At 43.1% G+C, this 13,857-nt stretch overlaps 1 long non-coding RNA gene across 1 annotated transcript in view; it reads left to right on the top strand.

Moving 5' to 3' along the window:
- Positions 1 to 11,708, top strand: part of LOC138292613 (uncharacterized) — a 155,147-nt gene extending 143,439 nt beyond the window's left edge. The window contains exon 4 of the long non-coding RNA XR_011202738.1: positions 9,542 to 11,708. This is a non-coding gene — a long non-coding RNA (uncharacterized lncRNA). The remainder of the gene's footprint in view (positions 1 to 9,541) is intronic.
- Positions 11,709 to 13,857: the final 2,149 nt, after the last annotated feature.

Raw genomic sequence — 13,857 nt, 5'->3', positions numbered from 1 at the left:
GGCACGAAAACTGACAAAGGAAAGGGGAGTAACCACTGTCCATCACCACCCTAGAAGTGGTGCCCAGAGCTCCTTCAGGTGGCCATTTGATTGTGCCATCTTGAAACCAAGGTGGGCAGAGGCCCCTGGGAGCATCTGAGTGGCCCGGTCAGGTAGGTGACATTACAGTCCCCTCCTGACAGGTCACCCTTCTAGGAGACCAATCCCCCTTCCTGTGATATTTAGGGTCTCCCTCTTGGGTGGGTCCTCAGATTCAACATGCAAGATTCCAGCAGAACTCCTCTGCATCATTTACTTCATCTTCTGGTCACTGGGACTGCAACTGGACCCTCCAGGAACTGACAATCTGCAACTACAGCGACGACTGCTCTGCAACATTGTTTCTCCGGCTCCTTCCAGCAACTGGAACATTTCCCCAGCTGTGCATCCTCTGAGGGTGGCGAGTCTTTGGCCTGCACAAGAAGTAACAAGGAATCTCCCTTGGAGTGAAGGAGTCACTCTCTTGCATCCACAGGCACCAAATGCAACGACGACCGGCTATGTGGATCTTCTATCCTCCAGAGCCGCATGGATCCTGCACCACAGGTGGTGGTCTGGCGTGCTCTCCTTGGTCCTCTCTTCCAGCTATCCAACCCGGGAAACGGTAAGCTCTTGCCTCTCCTTGCAGGAAAGTACCCCTGTGCTCTGCAACTTTTGCAGCTACCAAGGCTTGTTTGTTCCTCCTCTAAGGGATCTTCAGGCTCTGTGTAGCCCCGGCCTCCAGCACTCTTTCCTGCAAAGAACAGTCTCCTGCTTGCCGCTGCAGCGATGTGGGACTCCTCTTCAGGTGTGCTGAAAGGGTTTCACTGCAACTCTTGTGCCTTCTGTCAGTGAGTTGCACTCTCTTCTAGTGACTCTCCCAACTGCTGAGGGTCACCGCGGACTCCCCTCCTTGGGGCGAGTCCCCTGGACCTTGCTGGTCCTCTTCAGCCTTACGAACCTTGTCTGTCTCTTGCATTTGCCAAGGCTTGTTGGTGGTTTTCCAGCACCACTGACTGACAGACTGCATCTCGAAGACCGACGTGGGACATCACTTGCATCACTTCTATGACATCTCTTCAGCTTCTGTGCTGCACTGCTGACCTTCTTTGTCCACCGTTGACCTGGTCCTGCATCCGCAGAAGGGTGGGTAGTGGCTCCTGCCACAACCGGACACTCCAACTCTAACTGGACTTGGTCCCCTTCCTTTGCACATCCTGTTCTGTCAGTGTCCACCTTTGGGTTCTTCCAGTCTTGGTTGGGTCTTGCACAATTCCTTTCCCAAAGTCCACCAGTTGGTTTTGGGGAAAACCAAGTACTTACCACTGCTCTCCTGGTCGCTGGGAGTCACTCTGGTACTCACCCTTCTACCAATTCCTCTTCGTTGGGTGGGGAGACTGCCTTCACATTCAATTTTTTTACTATATGGTTTGGCCCTTCCCTACGGCCCTCACTATTTGCTATTGCTTTTACCAGTGCTTATTGCTTTCTATGCTATTTACTGATTGCTAATGTGTATAGAATAGTGTGTTTATGCACCTCCAGTTGGGGGATTGCCTATTCAGTATACTAGTATTTGTGTTGTCATAATAAAATACCTTTATTTTTGTAACATTGAGGGGTTCTTTCATTTTTTTTTTATAATAAATTTTTCTTTTTATGACACACAACAGGGTACAGAAACAACTTAAAAACTTCCCAAGTTGCATCAATACAATTAACCAAGCACCAATTCAGTCTAGGTTATAGATTACAGATTATCCTCTAGACCCTTTGAAGCCATACTGGGGCCCATAATTTCAGTCCCCTTTTTCTACTAGCAATACCTTTAGCAGCATACAGGCATTTTTCGAAATGATATAGAGATAAAAGCTGCGCCAACCATTGATTCCAAGAAGGGGGGGTCAGGCTTCAGCCAATCTGATGCAATACAGCCATGCACTACTGACATAGCTAAGAAAATATATTTTGCTTGATCCTTGCTTGCCGTCTCGTCAACCCCCAGCAGCACTAATTGTGATGGAAGAGCTATACCCTGTCCCAAGAGTTTTCCCGAAATTTTTGAATGTCATTCATAAAACCGTATCATTTTTTGCATACAAAAAACATGTGGCATAAATCCGCCTTTGTGCTGCTACATCGTGGACAAGTGATGCCCTCTGTCCTACCCCATCTAGCTAATTTAGCAGGCGTGTAATATAGGTTAAAAAGTAATTTATAGTGTTGAGCTTGCAGTCCAGCCGACAGTAACACACCTTGAGCCATGTCCAAAGAAGCTAGGAACGCACTTTCACTGACCCCTATCCACTGTTACCAATTCTTAGATTGGTTCCGCAGATCTTCCTGCATAAAATCTAATAGTAGCGGATAGAGATTTCTAATAGCACAACTAGTTGCATTCCCTAATGCTTCCATTAACCTGATCTTTTCCCCACAAGGATTTTCCTTGGATATGGCTAGCAAAAAGTTTCTAATCTGCAGGAATTAAAAAAAAATCTCTGTTATCCAAGGAAAACTCCACAAACGCTTTTACTTGCCCTTATTTATGGAAAAAATCTCCCAGGTTCCAGATCCCACAATTGATCCATTTTAAACAATAATTATCCTTAAAAATCCCATGGAGCATCGGAGTATTCCAAAGTGGCGTATAATAGCAAAACTGACCGATGCCAACCCTTCGCTTAGTCTGAGCCCAGACTTGAAAGGCGGCACTAATCGTTTTAAATTTAACATTCTTAAAAAAGCTAGGTTCAACTATTCTTAAAAAAGCAGCATCAGCCATGCCGCCCCAGATCAGTGTGTATATGGAAGGAGAAGATTCTATTGACCCTCTGCCAAGATACCGAGGTGAGCATAATATCTGGGCATACTGTAAGACAGCTGCCAAGTAATAGAGCCTAAAGCAGGGGAGTGCCCAGCCCCCTCTCTCTCTTGATAGTACTAGATATGGCAGAGCTCGCTTCGTTTTAGAGAAGGACCATATAAAACTGCTGGTCAGGTTTTCCATTTGTTTAAACCAATCCTGGCTAATTTCTAACAGAATAGTCCTGAAAAAATACAACACCCTGGGTAAAAAAGTCATTTTATTCTTGTTACAACGCACCTACTTTTGAGAGCTGCAGATTGTTTATGCAACGCAGTTCTTTTTGGCACTAACTAATACCGGAGCCAGGTTGACATCTACTACTTCGTCCAGATTAGGTGACAGCCTGATCCCCAGATACTTAACCTGCGCCATCTTATGCTCATCCTCCATATTTATCTAACCATTGATCATAATTTGACATTTAGATTTGTTTAAAAAATACCCAGAGATTCTCCCGAATCCTGCCGTCTCTTGTTCTAATTCTGCTATTGCAACCGCTGGGTTGGGAGTTACGACTGCAATTATCATCGTCGTAGGTGTAATGTTATTTGAGTATTGACCACTGATGTCGTGTCACCCCGCTTTGCACCTGGCTTAGCTGCCTATTGTCACTTTAGTGGTCACTGGTTACAGACTCCATTTTGTATTCAGTCTAGTCTCCATTTTGTGTTTAGCTTAGCTTTGCCTCCACGTTAAAGTATTTTTCCGTGCAAACATGTTATGCAATGTGTTTTTCTACTTCTACATGTTTTTCTTCTCACCGAAGAGCCAGGGCTGGTACACGACAAGTAGGAGGTGAGCAGCTAGTACGATAAGGCAGTTAGAAGCTAGTGTTTATTATAGGCAAGAGGACAGTTTGACTTTGAAAGGCATGTCCCGGGACGATGGCCAGCTCCTGACACATTCATGTCAAGGTTTACCTAAACTAGCTAGCATTTTTGAATATTTTCATCTGAGAGGGAGGGCTTTCTAGAAGGTTTAATATATAAAAAGATGGCCATGCTCAGTGCCGATGAATTCCGAGGCCTCGGTCAGGAATGGACGTCAAATGACAGACATTTTCCCGTGAGGGTGAGGATCTCTTTCTCGCAGTTGAACAGGGGTCGCCTTCTTGCTGGCATGAGAAAAATGAAGCTTCTGGCAGGCCCTATGGTGATGAATTTTTATTAATTATTTGCTGTGCATTGCATATTAATATGTATCTATATATCAATATATAAGTGTTTGTATCCTTGCCTGTATATATTTGCTGTTTATAGGTTGAAGACTTTTTAGTCATGGTCTCACGTTGTTGTTGCACATTTTGAAAGTACACTTTTTACTATTCAAACCTTCCTTCATGAACCTTGCAAAATGCTATAATAAATGTCTTCAGACTAAGAAGTGCATTCTAGAGAATCTTTTCGACTCCTTTCAGTGTGTATATCTTGGCTCAGTCAAAAGTAAAGCAAAACACTTTGGCGTGAGTCGGCAAAAGAAGGGTTTGTAGGTCAGAAGTGTACATTTAAAAGTGAAAATATGTTTGGCAGGAAAACTAAAGCATCTGCTTCTAAAAACTTGGGTGAAAAGAATGTTTCTGAAATTCCTGGATGGTGCCGTACACCTTATGATGAGTTAGCTAATGAATTTTCACATCCAACTGATTTGTCAGAAAGCTGGGACGAATTTTCAATGAAGCGGAACCAGTTGATGTTCTGTCCTGCTTAAGGAAAGTACAGATTGAAGGGAGTGATCTTTCAGTTCTTGGCAGACGAGGGTGGATACTTTTGTCTGCCTATAGAAAAATGCATGATAAATATAAACAGTTAGAAAAAGTAAATGAGCAGCTGGAAAAGCAGCTTGTGGATTCAAAGAATAGTGTTACTATGTTGTCTTGCCAAAATAAATTATCACAAGATAAGGCAGATACGTATCAAACCGTTGCAGAACGAGCTGTAATCAAAATAGCTCAACACAGATACCATAAACGTAGAGGAAGGATAAATCAGAAGAAGTCCATTTAGTCATTGCTAATGCTGGTTTGGTTTGGTGCCCAGATTCGTCTTGGACGGATAGCGTTTGGACAGGCAGTGAGTTGTCAAATTCTAGTGGAGAGGAGAGTGAGAAAGGTGGGGGACAGGGGAACCTACATGAATACAATGTGGTGCGTGTGCAACCTATCTTTAGATGAAAACTGCAACACTCACCACAAGATCCAGCAGGAGTTGCATTACATGCTTTAGAAGATTACACTCAGCAAGAAGTAAATTACATTATGGATCGTTTTAAACAGAGAAAAGGGGAGTCCCTACTTGCCTGCGTTGTGGGGCTGTTTGAAACTGGTGCTTCTGGTGTTATTTAGATATTGGGGACTCTCGCAAGTTCTGTACTTTAAGTTCTGAACCAGTAATACAGGAACAGTTCAGGGGTTTTCAAGGAAACCACCAGACTACTTTGTTACAACTAGTGGTTGAGGGATGTAATTTGAAATACCCCACTGATGCAGAGTGGCCTCCTAATGAGAAACCATGGTATACATTACGTGATGCAATGCAGAGAATTAAGGAAGAGGCAATGAAATCTGCAATTTTCCTGGACCACTGCACACCAATTGTTAGATGGACAGCTTACTGTGCCAATAAGAAATAAAGTAATTTGCCTTGCTCCACCTGCCTATAAGCAAGTAATTATGACTTTGTTAATCAACCAGACAGGGCAGGCTTTGAAAGATGTGCTAGAAGCCGTCAAAGAGTTAGGTGGATTAGGAATTTGGGATAAACCTGAGAGATCTTCAAGGTCTGAGGGTCACACAGATAACAACCGAGTGTCCAGAAAAGACATGTTTACGGCGCTACTTAAAGATGGTGTCAAAAAAGAACAGATTGATGGGATAGATACCAAAAGCTTGTGGGAAATGTACCATAAACGGGGCTTAGATCGAAAGAAAAGCAGCAGAAAGATAAGCAAGCAAGATAACAAGCATGACACGCAGAGTCAGTCACAGATATCAAGGGAAGGAAAAGAAAGGGAGAAAATTATTTCCTCACAAGAGAGTCAGGAAAACCTGGACAGTGACTGGTTAACTTCTGAGAACACAGGCGGGGGCAATCCTGCTCGCAAATATGAAAGCATATATCCAGATCTCACTTGGGCAAAAGTTGACAGGTTTAAATCAGACTAGGAAACTTGCCAAACTCCGGTACAACGTTGGGCTCGTCGAGATAACATACCACATGTTGATTTAGAAAAACACTGGAAGCACAAAAATGTGCGAAAAGTTTGAGCCTTAGTTGACACCGGAGAGGAGGCCTCTTTGATTTATGAGAACCCTAAGAAGTTTAACGGACTGCATTACACCATCACAGGCTTGGGGGGAAGGCAGACCCCGCTGTACAAACCACAGTACAAATGAAAACAGTAAAAAGAGAATATACTGTGCTGATTTTTAGAATACATACTTGGAATTGACATTTTGAAGGGAATAACTCTGCATTTGGATGATGGATGCTATCAGTTTGAAATAAAACAATACATTTCAGTGGCTGCCATGAAAGTGGGTTGTTTAAAAATTCCCTCAGTGAAGGTACCCTTGGCAACTAAGGTAATTCATTTGAAACAGTACCGCATTTCTGGAGGGCATGATGAATTAAGTGAAACCATAAAAGACATGCTTGAGGCTGGTGTAATAGCTCCAACTACTACTGAATGGAAAATCCTCTTTAGCCTGTGCGCAAACTTGACAGGCGGTACAGAATGACAATTGATTACCGCGAGCTGAATAAATATTATCCTCCTTTGACAGCCACGGTCACAGACACCATCACTTTGATTGAACAGATATAGAAACATGCAGGGACATGGTACGCTACCATCGATATCGCCAATGCGTTCTTCTCATTACCATTGGCTTCAGAATGTCAAGAGCAATTTTCATTTTCCCATGCCGGCAGATAATTTAAAATGATAGCTTTACCTATGGGGTACTTACATAGTCCCACCATCTGTCAGCAGCTGGTGGCAGAGCACCTGGATGTAAGTGTCTGTCATTCCGGGTGTGCAACTGACCCATTAAATTGATGATGTGATGATTCACGGAGAGACAGAAGAACAAGTGCAGATTCAGTTGGAGAGAGTAGTGGAACTCTTGCAGAGTAAGGGGTGGATGATTAACACAGATAAGACACAAGGACCATCTCAAAATGTGACGTTTCTAGGCATTCCGTGGAGTTAGGGACACAGAGGTGTTATCACAAGCAAAGCAAAATATTATTGAGTTTGCCACGCCCCACACTAAGCAGGAGACACAAAAATTCACTGGATTGTTTGGTTTTCGGAGACAGCACATTCCTCATTTGAGTCAGATGTTGGCCCCTCTGTACAAAGTGACAAGAAAGAAACATGAGTTTGAATGGGGTGAAGAGCAGCAGAGTACTTTTTATTTAGCAAAGGAAGCAATTCAACAGGCATTAGACTTGTGGCCAGTGCAGGATGAAGACATTGAGTTACATGTAACTGTGCAGGGACAATATGCAAATTGGAGTATGTGGCAAAAACAGGGAAGGATGAGGGTGCCCCTGGGTTATGGACCAGAAAGCTACCTGACTCTGGGGAGCGCTATACTCCTTTTGAAAAACAGCTTTTGGCCTGTTATTGGGCTCTACTGGATACTGAGCAAATAACATTAGGTCATAATGTAATTCTAAGACTGGAGTGGGCGATGAGTTCACCTAAATCTCACCGTATAGGATATGCCCAAGAGGCTAGCATCATACGCTGGAAATAGTACATACAAGACAGGGCTCGAGTAGGACCGGCAGGCACTGCAACCCTACATGAACAGGTGTCACAGGCCCCTTTACAGGATGAGGAGAGGGTGCAGGAGGTACCACAGGTAAAAGAGTCACCAGTAAGATGGGGTCCGCCATTTGAATCCTTGTCTCCTGAGGATATGAAACATGTGTGGTTCACGGATGGTTCATCCAACTATGTGGGTATCAAAAGACATTGGAAAGCAGCGTCATACAATCCAGTTACCAAAAAGTTGCTGATCACCACAGGGGAAGGAAAAAGTAGCTAATATGCAGAATTGTATGCTGTGTTGAGGCTCTAAAGCAAGAGCTGCCTGTGACTTCTCACATTTAGACTGATTCTTGGTCTACTGCCAATAGGTTAGCCACCTGGCTTCCCACAGGGTATGCACATAACTGGTTCATTCACTCAAAGGAGGTGTGGGGCGAAGAGTTGTGGCAGAAAATTAGGGAAATGTTGGAACATATTAAAGTCACAGTTTATCATGTGGATGCTCATTGTCCCATTGACTCATTAGAACGACGGTTAAATTCCCTTGCAGACGATAAAGCCAAAATCTCAGAGACAGAAGTGGCAATACCAGATTCTGACTTGGTGGGGATGGCTAAATGGGCGCACCAAAAATGTGGACACCTGGGAGAAAAAGGCACTTACAGGTAGGCAGAGATTAGAAGGGATGCACATTCCCCTAGACTAGATAAAAACTAATTTTGGAATGTACTATTTGTTAGCACACACAACAGAGATCTGTCCCGCAGACAGTAAAGGTCAGTTGGGGAGAGGAAAGTTACGAGAACAGATATGGCAAATTTATTACATTGGACCACTACCGATTAGTCGCGGGTGTCAATACGCCTGCACCGTAGTGGACACTTATTCTGGATACTTGATTGCTGTCCATTGCAAACGTGCTACTCAGCACAATACTATCAGAACTCTGGGCTTGTTAATGTTATACTATGGAGTACCACTCCAGATCCAGAGTGACAATGGGTCACACTTCAAAGGCAAATTGGTATAGGATTACTGTTCTCAGCACAATATTGAGTGGATATATCATATTCCTTATTATCCACAGGCCTCAAGACTGATTGAGAGAATGAATGGTTTACTGAAAGCTCAATTGCGAAAATTATCTGATGGAACTTTGAAAAACTGGAGAGAGCATTTAAATGAATCCCACCAGATTCTGAACAATAGACCATTAACAAATGCTGAAACACCTTTGATGCGAATGTTAACTCCAGCTTTGCAAATACAACCACATGTGGCCACCAATACCGTCACATACTGGGAAATAAAACCCGGAGCGTTAGCTCCTTACAGAGCCACACCCGAAGCTGCAGGTCTTGACTTACATGCTTTACAAGCTTACAGATTAAAACCCCGAGACATAGCGTTGTGTGAAACAGGTGTTGGGAGTACAGATTCCCCTAGAGCATTTTGGATTGATTGCTCCTAGATACGGATTGGCCCTTAATGGTATTCAGGTTTTAGGGGGAGTGATTGATGCAGATTACCAAGGAGAAATCAAAGTTATTCTGTTCAATAGTGGAGAAGTTGACGTATTCATTCAAATTGGAGACAGAATTACCCAAGTTGTCATAATTCCAGTGTATGGAGGATTGGTAAGGAAGGGGACCGCCCCAGCCCTTCTTACTGTACGTGGGGAGGGAGGCTTTGGTTCCACTGATAAAAATCCTGGTGCTAAAGTGTGGGTTGAATCCCCAAATGGCCCTCCAGAACCTGCAGAAATGATAGCAAAGGGCCCCAATAATGTTCTGTTGATCAAGAAACCAGGACAGGAAATGGGGAACATATTCCAGCTGATGTTATTTGCGTGAATGATCATACTTGTTTCTTTTACAGGTCATACTACGGTGTGTTTTTGCCACAAGTGTTCCGTGTGGTCTCCTTTTGGGTGTGTGCGTGTGGGGTCGGGATGGACCCAACACCCCAATCTCAACTTGATTGATCGACCACGTCGTGCAACACCTTTGCTGCATCTGAATGACAACATTTGGATTCATTTGGCGCAGACTGTGCTCAACAGATCCGATTTTTGCATGGGTGCGATGCGAAGCACTGTGGATGTTTTGTCAATGTGTTTGATCGCCATACCAATGCCAACAAGCATCTTGTTAGAAATTTTCAATGCTACTAATCTTGACAAAGACGTGCAAGAACATGATGTTGAAAGCCACTTCAGTCCCTATGAGTATTGCAGGGACTGTCAGGAAACAACAAATGACAAATGGGATAATCTCACTCATATAATCACTTACAACATTACTCCTGGCAATTCTCGTGACATCGGAAAATGCATTCAATTGTACTTAGAAAAGAAAACATTAACCTCTCAAAACTTACAGTGGGAACACAAAGTTTTGTACTTTTACCGATCGGACAGACATTGCAAAAATATGTTGAATCACATGGTTTGTCGTCATATAGTGACTGCTGCCAGTTACATTAAACATGTCAAGTTGCCAGTGACATTCCAGCTAACATAACGGGCGGGCCATGTACTTTTACACGTCTGGGACTCATGATGTTTCCATCTAATTCAATACATACTCGCTATCCCAGAGATGTTATGCAATTAGATGAACAATGCGATTCCGACATTAAACTATTATCCCAATCAGAGTATCTAAGCTTAACTCTTTCCATAGTAGGCGTGCCTGGTTTAACTGTATATAACACCAGGCTGATCAATAAATTAGCGTGTCTAATAGTTAAAAATATTAACCATACTTCTATTGCTTTATCTGAATTTTTACTAGATGTGCGTGGTACCAGGAAAGCTGCATTACAAAACAGAGCTGCTATTGACTATCTTTTGCTAAAATACAATCATAGCTGTAATGAGTTTGAAGGCATGTGTTGTTTCAATCTTTCTGAACACTCTAAATCAATCCAGGGCCACAGTGATACACTACATACATTAGTGAAAGGGGTAAAGCAGGATATAGATCAGGGATTGTGGGACTGGTTATTTCAATGGTTACCTGATTTTGGACAATTACGCCAAGTTTTTGGTGGAATTTTTGTAGTATTAGTTCTTATTATATCATTATGCTGCTGTGTACAATGTATTCCTAATTTGCTTGCAATGTTTAGACCGAAAAAAGTTGATTTTAAACCTGTAGACTACACAACACATTGGTCAAAGGGTGGAATGTAATGTTATTTGAGTATTGACCACTGATGTCGTGTCACACCGCTTTGCACCTGGCTTAGCTGCCTATTGTCACTTTAGTGGTCACTGGTTACAGACTCCATTTTGTATTCAGTCTAGACTCCATTTAGTGTTAGCTTTGCCTCCACGTTAAAGTATTTTTCTGTGCAAACAAATTATGCAATGTGTTTTTCTACTTCTATGTGTTTTTCTTCTCACGGAAGAGCCAGGGCTTGTATAGGACATGTAGAAGGTGAGCAGTTAGTACGATAAGGCCGTAACAAGCTAGTGTTTATCATAGGCAAGAGAACAGTTTGACTTTGAAGGGCATGTATCAGGACGATGGCCAGCTCCCGACACATTCCTGTCAAGGTTTACCTAAACTAGCCAGCATTTTTTTATATTTCCATCTGAGAGGGAGGGCTTTCCAAGAGGTTATCTCGTGGTAGTTTAAGATATAAAAAGATGGCCCTGCTCAGTAGCGATGAATTCCGAGACCTCAGTCAGGATTGGACATTAAATGCCTGACATTTTCCCGTGAGGGTGAGGATCTCTTTCTCGCAGTTGAACAGGGGTCGTCTTCTTGCTGGCATGAGAAAGATGAAGCTTCTAGCAGGCCCTACGGTGACAAATTTTTATTAATTATTTGCTGTGCGTTGCATATGAATATATATCAATATAGAAGTGTTTGTATCCTTGCCTGTATATATTTGCTGTTTATAGGTTGAAGTCTTTTTATTCATTGTCTCACGTTGTTGTTGCACATTTTGAAAGTACACTTTTTACTATTCAAATCTTCCTTCACGAACCTTGCAAAAGGCTATAATAAATGTCTCCTTCAGATTAAGAAGTGTATTCCAGAGAATCTTTTCAACTCCTTTCAGTGTGTATATCTTGGCTCAGTCGAAAGTAAAGCAAAACAGTAGACAAGTATTTTAGTGCTCCCACCTACTGTTTCCATTGACTTGGAAAACGGTTAGATAACAGAGCAATTTATAAGTGGGTCAATATTTAAAGCAAACAACAGTGGTGAGCACAGACACCTCTGCCTTGTGCCCCTCTAAATAAAAATAGGCTCCGACTCTGACCCTGCTATTTGCAATTTGGCCTATAGGATTTCGGTATACATTCTTGATAGCCCTAATAAAGCCTGGACCAATATTATTTTTGTGCAGAACAGCCCATAAATATGCCCAATGTACCCAATCAAAGGCTTTTTCTGTGTCTAACAAGATCAGTGCCATAGGGCTCTTCGCCACTTCCGCAGCATCCAATAGTACAATCACTCGTCTAATGTGATCAGCCGTATCCTTCCCCGGGATAAACCCGTGCTGCAATGGACTGACTAAATTAGTGATCACTGAATTCAACCTAGTAGCAAGAACTTTAGCAGAAAGTTTTGCATCGCTATTCACTAAGGAGATAGGGCAATATGAACCAGGTAGCCGTGGATCGTTTTCTTTTTTTAGGAAAGACTATCATGTTTGCCTCCAGCCACGATGCAGGTGGTTGAGATCCTGCATGCACACTCACGAATAGGGTGAGGAGCTCTTCCCTCAATTCCTCCAAAAAAACCTTTAAAAAACTCAAGGGGGAATCTTATCTGGACCAGCAGCCTTACAACTTGATGGAGAGTTAACAGCTGTTGCTAGCTCCCCAGCCGCCAAAGGGGCCTCTAACTTACATTTATCATCATCATGCATCTGTCCCACCAAGATACTAGCCAGGTATTGCTTTATCTCATCCTCTTGCGGATACATTTCCTGCATATAGAGTTTCTGATAGAATTCCCTGAATACCCTTAGAACTTCTAGGTTATCACTCACCACTTGCCCATCTAAATCTTCAAGCGCGCTAATGCAGCCATAGGTTATTTTTTTGCCTTACTTTTAAAGCCAGAAGCTTGCCAACCTTTTCGCTATATTCATAGCATTCCTGCCGATGCATCAGAAACTGTCCAAATGACCAGGTCTTAGCCTGAGGCCCATCACTCTCCAATCGAACTTACTCTTGGACTCTTCTCAATCCATAATTCTTCCCGCAAGGTAGCAGGCACAAAAAAGTAATCTAACCAGACTAACTTCTTATGGGTAAAGGAAAAATAAAACGTATATCCTGGATCTGAAGGTCTATATATCTGCCAGACGACAACCATTCCATGACTCACTACTAATGTCTGTAAAGCCCGAAAAACTTTAGGTTTCCTCACCCTGGTACTTTGTTTGATCTTGAATAGGATGGTCATTATCTAGATGTATATTCAGATCCCCGCATACAATTGCCGGAGCTCCCCAGGACGCAAGCTCAAAATTGACAAAATCCGACACCGCCATATCATCTACATTGGATCCATAGACTGAGCAGAGTGTAAATTGTGCACCCCTAAGAATACACGCCAAAAACACCCACCACCCAAGTTTATCAGTGAGCTTTTTTGTAACCTTCAGTGACCTGATACGTGTCATTACAGCTACCCCTTTAGTTGTCGTGCCCTGACTAGTATATGCCAACAACCACCAACCAGGAAAATCCAGCAAGTGCTACTGCAAGCCAGAAATATGCGTCTCCTGCATACAAACAATTTCAGCCTTGAGGGATTTTAACTCTTCACTCACCAATCGCTGCTTTTTGCCATCAAGTACACAAATATTCATAAGTGCTATACGTAATTTCCTCTTCTGTACCATGTCCTAATCTGAAGTCTTCCCCTTAAACGGGGCCCCAAAATGCCCTTTCCAACCTGTGCAGCTGTGTGAAATCCACCAATCTGAACCAATACCCAGCTGTGTGCCCCCATGTGGAAAACCTCCCCTCCCACTGTGGCTTGACCAAAAGCCAACGCCCCACCCCCACTCCCATTCTCTGCCCCACCCTAACCCACCCCCCCATCCTGCTGTGTGAGACCACCAGACCACTAGGTCCATAAGATTGAAGTCGTCTCTTACCCACCACCCAACACACTGCATACCTGCCCTTAAAATCATAATCCCGTAAATGCTACCAC

This window comes from Pleurodeles waltl, chromosome 4_2 (assembly GCF_031143425.1).
Source record: "Pleurodeles waltl isolate 20211129_DDA chromosome 4_2, aPleWal1.hap1.20221129, whole genome shotgun sequence".
Lineage (NCBI taxonomy): Eukaryota > Metazoa > Chordata > Amphibia > Caudata > Salamandridae > Pleurodeles > Pleurodeles waltl.
This window is presented reverse-complemented; position numbering and strand designations above follow the sequence as displayed.